Source organism: Alligator sinensis, unplaced genomic scaffold, assembly GCF_000455745.1.
Source record: "Alligator sinensis unplaced genomic scaffold, ASM45574v1 scaffold844_1, whole genome shotgun sequence".
Classification (NCBI taxonomy): Eukaryota; Metazoa; Chordata; order Crocodylia; family Alligatoridae; genus Alligator; species Alligator sinensis.
The window spans coordinates 753,273-763,252 of record NW_005842715.1 but is presented as its reverse complement, the minus strand read 5'-3'; positions in this window follow the sequence as shown (position 1 = coordinate 763,252).

The following is a 9,980-nucleotide window of genomic DNA, read 5'->3' as shown; positions in this document are numbered from 1 at the left end:
ATCGTCCAATGGGTACTAGACCCAATACAAGCACTTGGGGCACTTCCCCAAGTCAGGGGCTATTTAGGAAAGTCTCCCTTAGTCCACAGACCTAAGGGGTCTCCTCGGCATAATTTAGACCCACCCCTCAATAAGTCTCCCACACCGGTCACAAGGAGCACTTTATTGATTACATGGGGTAGGGTGGAAACAGGGTAAAAGGTAGAGCAGTATCATAGAAATATTACAGGAATATCAAAGGAATCCCATAGAGCAAACTAGAGTGGCTGAGGTAGCCGTTTAAACACGCATCTCAATTACTGTATGCTAGGTATCTAATCGGATCTCGAGTAGCTTACTCACTCGCATCATCCAGAGGTGGTTGGAGTTTCCTCTGGAGACAGGGCACTCTTGGAGCATGCGGTGATGAGGAGAGAGCCAGTTTCAGATTCACCTGGATGACCGCATGGCTAATGGCTGCCTTCTTCCTGGCCCGGGCCCTTAAATAACCTCTCTGACCTCAGCAGCCCGGTCCAATCGAAGCTGCCAATACTGGCTGCAAGCCGACCAATCTACCAAGCATCCCTGGCTACCTGGGCCCGCGCGCAGGGCCGGGCCTTTCCCCCCTGCCCAGGTGACTAGAGCATCGCCTCCCAGGCGCCAGGCTTTTGTCATGCAGACAAGGTGGGAGATCCCCGCCCTGAGGGATTCAACACCAGCCTCTCAGGCTGGTAGAGACAGATCTCTGGAGAGCGGCACCAACGGTGGCATTTCTGCCACAATGCACATTAAATTTAGTCCCACTTAAACACATGTAGGCACGCCTTTAGAAAAATTAGTGAGATTTAGGCTTCCAAATTACTCAAGCACTTTTGAACATTGACAGCATTTTCAAAAATGAGCACAATTTGTCCAATATATTGACCTGATAGTTTCATAAGCAGAATCCCATGGAATTTTGTTATGGGATCAGAGGAAGTATTTCTGGATCCATGGTGTAACTAAGAGGCATCTTGTTTCAGAAACTTTGAATTCCCAAATGAAAAGATCCTGAAGCCTGATATATTAAGTTTTTACTTCACAATCCATGATAACAAGGGAAGGAACATTGGATAGATCTTGAGAATGGCATAAGATTGGATACCAAGAGACCTGATTCTGCTATTAATTTGCTGTGTGAACTTCCACAGGCAAGACTCTCTATCTCTGTATTTGTGCAGTGGAGGTTATGAACAGTAGTTGCTCTTTTTTGTAAAATACTTTGAAATCTACATATTAAGAAAGCTATAAATCATCATCACCATCTATTGTGTCCTAGAAATGTACAGTTATCTGGAACTAATATGTAGCACCATCTCAAAGGGCTTATGACTTTTCGTTTTACTTTAATCTTGTACATGAACAACTCATTATTTTCATTATAGTCCTAATATGTTATCTTATAATTGCCCTGTGGCAGCAGCAGTCACAACCATCTAGCTGTTTAGAGAGTTCTAAACATTTATGATTACAAAATCAGGATGGTTAAAGCAATACCTTTGTAAATGTACTAGGATTGTTTCAGTTAGGGAAAAATTACTCTGTCAGCATTTTGGGTTAATTATTTTTCCCCCATCCGGTTTCTATTTATATTTAATTCTGAACCATGCCACTCAGCAGTTGCAACCGTATTTTACTATTAAGATATCTTTGTAAATTACCTGAATAAAAGGTTAATATAATGGATCCTCATCCTTAACTGGTCTACGGTAATTTACGTCCCCTGAAATTAATGGAATTACCCAATTTTATAAAAGCAAAAGATATTGGCCCTTTGTGTTAAAACCAAAACCTTGTCTTGCAATTTTGTCTGTTGCACATCACTGTAGCCAAGTGTCTTTCACACAAAATAGATTGGTTTGATAAATCCATGGCAGCATTCAGCATCAAGGAAGCTAGTAGTAATGAATAGGATTACTAGTACAATTCTTTTTTTTGCTAGAAACACATTTTATGTAAACCGGGCAAAAGTTAAGTAGTGCCCTTGAATGGAATGTAAAAAATGTAAAAGAACACAGAGCTGGATTCTTTTATGTAGATGCTTAAAAACTATGCTAAATCACTCTTCAGAAAAATGATTTGGTGTTTTTTCATTCAATCAGTTATTTAATTATGAATAAAGCGCGCAGTGCTAGAGCTGTGAAAAGCACAAATATACTTGGAGGCCTTAAAGGGTAAATACAATTATACATTGTAATGAAACCTAGCACAGATCTTTTCAGCCAATGGTTCAAAGCACTCAGATACGCTTTTGGAGAAGCATAAACAATGCAAAAACCTATAATTGCAATGTCAGTCACGGTGCCCATACAGAATACCAAGTACAAAATCATATCTTACTTGATTTATTTCCATGGCTCTTTGGCAAAATAAAAAACAACAGAGCTAACTGCAGGAGCACAGTGTCCTCTACTGGGGAAACTGACTTTGATTTCTTACCTGAATATAAAAGAAATCCAGTGACTCTGATAACCAAAACTGAACTAAGCCAATCAATCATTGTTACAAAAAATCCCATTTTTCAGAACACACATAAAAATAGTAGGAGACAGAATACCATCGTAGAGATATTGCTTCAGTGACTTCTAACATTTCCTACTTGATTAATGGCTCAATAGCCATCACTTATATAATTCACCATAAGTGATCTTAAAATGCTTTACTTTCTCATGCATACTGTCGTTATTGAAAAGGCCCAATTGAACCATTTGTCAAAGCCAACTAAAAAGGCTCTGAGCAACAAATGTCTTTAATCATTTTTTTATCACAATTCAGCTATAATATGTGCCATCTGTAATTTCAGAATGGAACTAGGAGTGCAGCATAAGTCAATAGCTCTGTTTGATTACTGGATGTTATCTATTCCACTCCAGAGCTAAAGAAGCTGCAACATGTTCTGTTGAGGTATGAAACTCCTTGTTCATTTTCTATAGTTAAGGAAGGCAACTGTGTAAATAAACATACTCCATTTTAAACAGGGATAGCCAGCATTGCAATATGGAAGAACACTACTCACCAGACGTGACTGTGTGACACAGGACAGTACCATAAGAACTGCTTCCTCAAGTGGAATGGCAAATATAGCCCATACTACAGAAAGTAGAGTTACTATATGGAAAATGGAAGATGGCACAGAAAATAAAAAGGGACTTTAAACTTGGTTGGCCCAATGACAAATAACGGCTTCTAAATAGCAATGTTTTTGTTTGTACCCATGCTGGTCTAAGGATGTAGGCAGGCAAGATCCTTTGGGTGAATGTGATGTCTTCTATTAGACCAACTGAGTAGTTGGAACAAAGTTATTTGCAAGCTTTTTGGCACAAGTACCCTTCTTCAGGCATTGGGAGACTTGTTGTTCTGAGATTTCCAAGGAACGAAAGAAGCTAAAAGTATGACAGGTGGTCAGTGACAGTGTAAATAGGTGAAAATTAGGAAAACAATGGGTAGAGAAGGGAAAGGGGACAAGGAGGGAAAATGGTGACGGAATGCTAAAGGTAAGCAAGGGAGACAAAGTAAATAGCTGGAAATTAGGAAAACAAAGGGTAGAGAGGGAGGGAAGAAGAGGAAGTTGGGGAGGGAGGGAGAATGTAAATGGTGAGTTCAGGCAGGTACCTGGTGAATCAGATGTCAGGCAGGTTGTCATGTGGCATAAATCCAATGTCTATATTGAGTCCATGATTTTTTGTATCCAGTCGATTTATGAAGTCAAGTTTGTAGGCTTGCCTATGAAAGGTGTTTTGTAAGTTCCCTTTGAGGATTAGAACTGAGAGGTCAGCGAGGGAGTGATTGTCTTGTGAGATGTGTGACCCACAGGTAATTGGATATTTTTGTCTTTCATGGATTTTTGGTGTGTGTTCATTCTGGAACACAGTTGTTTGGTTTCTCCTACATATTGTCCATCAGGGCATTTGGTGCACTGGATGAGATATAAAACATTTCTGGAGGTGCACGTGGAAGATCAGGCAATAGCGATGGTTCTGTTGTGGGGTGTGGCAATTGTAGGAGTGATGGAGATGTGTTGGCAGGTTTTGCATTTCTTGTCCTGACATGGTCTGTATCCATTTGGTGTGGTTTGGGTCATAGGGAGTTTGCTTCTGGTGATGAGGTTGGTGAGGTTTGGTGCTTCTTTAAACACTAGGTTGGGTGGTTCTGGAAAGGTCTCTTTAAGAGAGGGGTCTTCTAATAGTATATGTTGCAATTGTTTGAGGATTTTCCAGGTAGGTTCTAGGGAAGAGTGGTATGTCATAGCTAACAGTGTGCAATTCATGGGGATTTTCTTTTTGTAATGGCAGCAAATCTTTGCATGGTATCCGGGTGGCTCTTTCAAAAGTACGATCCATCTCTCTAGAGGAATGTCCTTGTTGGATGAAGACCCTTTTGAGGTTTGAGATGGAAAGGGTGCACACTTCTCACAAGACAATCACTCCCTCTCTGATCTCTCAGTTCTAATCCTCAAAAGGAACTTACAAAACACCTTAAATAGACAAGCCTACAAACTTCACTTCATAAATCTACTGGACAAAAAGAAAAATCACGGATTCAATACAGACATTGGATTTATGGCACATTACAACCTGACTGACATCTGATTCACCACGTACCTGCCTGAACTCACCATTGACATTTCTCCCTTCCTCCCCTCCCTTACCTCTCTACCCTTTGTTTTCCTAACTTCCACCTATTTACATTCTCACTGACCTCCTGTCACACTTTCAGCTTTTCATTCCTTAGAAATCTCAGGACAACAACAGTCTCCCTGTGCCTGAAGAAGGGTACTTATGCCTGAAAGCTTGCCTTCTAAATGACAAAGAATTCAAAGTCACACCCTACAAATTTTAATGTAAAATTTCAAACAATGAGAAACATCTTTCTTCAGTAATCATCTTCATGCAAATATTCCATTAGATTTAGGACAACTAAAGCATGGGTTACATATTATATTTAGTTAACCAATGCTGAATCTGGGTGAATTATATAGTGGCAAGTAGGATTAGTTCATTTACTAGGGTAACGTAGAGTAGGAAATATCCTTATGTTTATATTATATAACTATTTACTTTACTTTGTGTTAGCTGAGATAAACCACATTTCTGTAGTTTGCCTCTCTACTGCATTTTCTCTCTACGGTAGTACGCTTCAATAAGAAGTTCTGATTATTTTATGTTATTGGCCTGTCATGATGTCTGTAAATAAAGAACTACTTAATGTGGTTATAGAGCCTAAATTTCTATTTTAATTGTACACCTTAAAAACTCAAAAGTGTGGCTACACAACACAATCTTGGAGGCAGCCTAAAGTCAAAATATCTGAGTTCCATTCAGGCTGAGTACAGATAGTCAAAAAGCCCAAGGCGGAATCGATTCAATCTTCACAGGTTAGTCTAAGCTTTGCAGATTCAACTGAGAAGCATGTGAATAGACACTCACTTTTGATTCCAGAAATGCAGCGACATGCCTGTAGTAACTCAGGCCAAAAGCCAGGGGGTGCTATAATGCACCTCCCTGCTTGGCTGAAGCAGACAGCTTGGGCCAAGGCTAGCCCACCTACACTGCTGGGGGGGAGGGGGAGTTGCAAGGGAAGTGCAAAGCATCCTGGGATTCTGGGGGACTGTGAGTTGACTTGAATCTGGAGGGGATCTGGGGCAGAAGTTCAATAAACTGATTTAATCTAAATCAGTTAAGTATGATGCTACATCCATCCAGGTTTATCTTAAACCAGTTTGGGCCATTTTGAAAGCAGTTTATGTGCACTGAACTTCGGTTGGGTTACAGATTTGAACAGGTTTCCTATCACTTATACCCACTTATATGTAATTTCTGTCCCTGACCATGAAGAGGAACAGGACAGAAGAATATGACTGTTGTGCCATAAAATCACCAGGATCTCACAGGGTATAAGAAAATGAAGAATTTGGCCTGGTTTGCATTATACTGAAAAACAATGCTGTAAGTTTAATCAGACAAGAATTATCTCCTTTTTATAGACATTGCTGTTTACAATCTTTAGCTCTGAAGAACCAGAGTTGTCCCAGCCTCTTACTAGATCTGACATTGAGTATATTGGAGAGATTTAATGCTCTTTCAGTACTATGCAAATGCACAAGGTGAAACATCACAAGAACTTTCCACTTTCAGCCTGAAAAACCCAGAGATCACAACTGAAAACACAAAATGTGATTATTTGGAGAATGCATATCCCTAATAACATCTGTCCTATCTTTCTACCTTGGTGGATCCTGCAAAAGTCTGTGTTTTTTTAAACTGACTTCGGTAAAGTCTAACTTTGGTTAGTGCAGTTAGTTAAATCAATGTCTGAATGTTATTTGATCTTTTTTAAGCAGCTTAGCTTGTATAGCTCTACGTGACCAGAGATTGCAAAACAAAATGTGTCAAGAGAACCATGTTTTTGAATTATAGACCATTCAAGCAATACAGTCCCATCCATTAAACTAACTCCCCGGAGCAAGGTTTATAATCTATGTGGAGAATGATATTTGATTTAGTCCCAGGTGAGTGACATGGCTATGAGTAAGAGAGGCATGCACTGAGTCTTAACTTTTTTTCACATTAGAACTGGTTAGCTAGATAATGTGCAGTATCTAGGGTCTATTCTCCTCTTAACACATACAGAATTTCCATGAACTTATTCTCCATGTATCAAGAGCAGAATGAAACCCCTTGTGCATTATGCAAAATTTGGCAGCAAATGAAGGGGAAGGCTAGGTCAGCATGTCAAGTAGAAGGAAAATCAAGAGGCAGGTACTTTAATACACATCAAGGGCCTAACCATGCTCCCATTGACATCAACATTCCTAATGACTTCTCCTCCTACAATAAGTGTTTCTGATCGGCTAGTAGGCACATGCTTTGCAGAAATGTTACACTCCAGCACAATATTTGTATATATGCCATAGTGCTGTTGTTTTTAAAAGTGGATATATTTTTTTTTCCTGTAAAATACCAATAATACGTAAGTATGTGAATAGTTTATGAAGTGTTAAAAATAAAATCAGATTAAATGGGGGATCGTGGATCAATCTTGTTAATAAAAAAAGCTCTAATAAAAATATATGCTAAAATTAAATAATACTTAGCAGTTATAATGACACTTTCCAAACATTAACTTAATAAAGCTTAATGCACTACAATTTGGATACACGGCATTTGGCATAAATATATTTTTTTGCTGGTTTCATTTTCCCCAGGGGACTGAGCAAACCATTTAATCAATCTAGCATCCTATGGTGAGGATTTTCAAGACTATTTCATAGTGTGCACAGTAGCTAGGCACAGAAGGTTGGCTCCGTGCCTCCTGTTTCATTTATAATAGCATGATCACCAAGGATGATATGAACCTTTTGCACAAATGGTTGACTGCAAACACAGGGGACTAGATTTGATGGTCCAGAAGGCCCCTTCAAGTCTTGGAACATTATAATCATAAGAAATGGCTGTGTCAACTATAGCAATTCCTTTCATAGAAATTTAACCCTAGGATATGTTTAGTAATATGAGGGCAATGGATGCTGTTTCTTAATGAAATAAAGCAGAAGAAAGCAGAAAATCTAGCACTCAGACTATCCAGCTATTAATGAACCTCTAGTAAGTATTCTTCTGACCAACAGTGGCCATGGACCATAGGTTTAGAATTTCTGACAAAGGAGGTAACTAGAAATATATTACCTATTTTAAAGGGTACAAAAGTAAAACAATGAGGGCTAAGACACCTGCTGAAAGGAAAAGGATTCAGAAACTCCTCATTCTTAGGCACACATTCATTTACTTTGTGTAGGCAACCGTTGATCCTTTGGATCATGGTGTACATGTAAGAGGACTAGTCAGACGCCTGATGAATCTGTTTGTGGATGACACACCCAGTTTGAGAGTGACACAGCTTGTTACAAGTTTCATAGATCCATATGTTGTCTAAGCTGGAGTCCAAATGTATAGCATGCTGTTTTCTTTTTTCTTGTTTTGCTTCCATCCTCCGGATCAAAGCTGCTTCATGTTGAGCTGCACCCTCTTTTGGAATCCTCTCTTGAATCCTGTCAGCCTCATATCTACAAACTGCAGCTGAATCTTATGGGTAATCCTACCCTAAGTTTTGAGTTATTCACAGAGTGAGAGCCCTGTAATTGCCACACTGGACACACTTGATGAAATGCTTTAGTACGCTAACTTAAACTTGTGCCTGCTGCTTAAAACCTACCTTTGTGCTAATCAAGTGGGACTGTTTGCAAATACATGCCATAATTACCTACTGTTCAGAGACACTTAGACTACAGTAACAGGCAGCTTGGGAAGAAAGTATTAGAGGCTTAGCTTATTACTAGTAATGATACAACAATGCTGACTATAAAAGAACAAACAGATGAGGCCATTTCGGATGGGAAACTGTGAGTTTGGCTGTTCTTTCCATGGTCTGTTCAAAAGCCCTCAAATATCCTCAAAGACATTTTGAGGAGAAGGCATCTACAAGGTAGATTTCCCTTGCAGTGCTTTATAATCAATCATCTCTCTGCTGGATAGACTGTGCGCAAAAATAAATTTCATCGAACAAATTTCTCACTTCCCCAAATGTCATTTTAAACCTATTCTTTTGAATGTATTCTGTTAAATCTGGACTGATTTTGCCAGTCTTAATTTTAATACAGATACTAGTTCTTTTACTTAAGTTCTGGCATCTATTTGAGATAAGAGAAAGGTATGTAAGTTGCTAATTTTCTAACTTCATAGGAGTCCATATGGCCAACGAGAATAATCAAGACAATTTAGCATTAGATTTTTGGCTTTGTAGGGTTTTGCATTATTTTCATTTGCCCTGTCACAGTGATTTGGCAAGCTGTATTAGACACTTGGCAGAGCCACTATGTCATACACCACTAGTCACTGTCCTCTCAGCTTATTTATTCTTTTCACAGTAGAACCGTCTTACACCGAGTCTGCCTCCTGTTAGTAACCGCAGCACTCACCAGGCGGTTTACCAGTTGAACCGGGGGGCGGGTGGATGACCAACCCGCCTTGCGGACAGGCCGGGGATGAAAGGGACACTGACTCAGTTGGAAGATAGTAAAATTGAACTTAACGTTTACTTACAGTAAGATTTCAACAGTGGTTACACAACAAAACGACAGTGGTGAAGCAGTAGTTAAAGATGACAGGTAGGAGATAGCAATTGCTTTTTCCGATGTACGTGCGGATGGAGAGCTCACTATTCGGTGAAACAATAGCCAGGGTGTGACTATTCGTATGCGTATGACTGTTCGTATGACTATTCGGCCATGGGGACACGGATTCCTGGACAGGGTGATCAGTCCTATCCAAGGGCCTGTGTGGAACCCGGGACCCTGCGCTTTAGCGCGCTGTCCCTTTTATAAACTCTTCAGCCAATCAGAGGAGGCTGCTGATTTACAGTTAAGAGAGTGTGTCTGCTGGCCAGGCAGGCACACTTCTCCTGCCGCTCCTGATTTGTTAAGGCTGTCTGATCACGAGCTGGTCGGCCTCGTGATCATGAGCTCTTCACACGCCGAACATGACCTGCTCTCGTGTTCTGCATTGGTCTGGCATGTGGGCTGAGCGTTTGGTCACCTTTTGTACTCAGACACCTCCCATTTGTAAATCTGATCTTTTGAACCTGTAGATTCACATGTCTTCATAGCCTAATCAGCTTTTAGTTGACCATTTCTCATAATGTACAGCTGATCAATGGATCATTAAAGGAAAAATACAAATAACCACATGACGTATGTAAACCTTTTTGAACAGAGGCTAACATCATATTTTACCCCTAAAATTTCACAGCAATCCCGCAGCAAACTATTTAGGATCTACATAAACAAAAGGAAGCTACGTCAGTTCTCAGAACTGGATTAAGGCAATCCAGTCTTAATACCAAATGAAGGCGATCCCTTTACCTAGATAGGGTGGAAGCTTTCCATCAGCAACAGATAGGTCCTTCTTTAT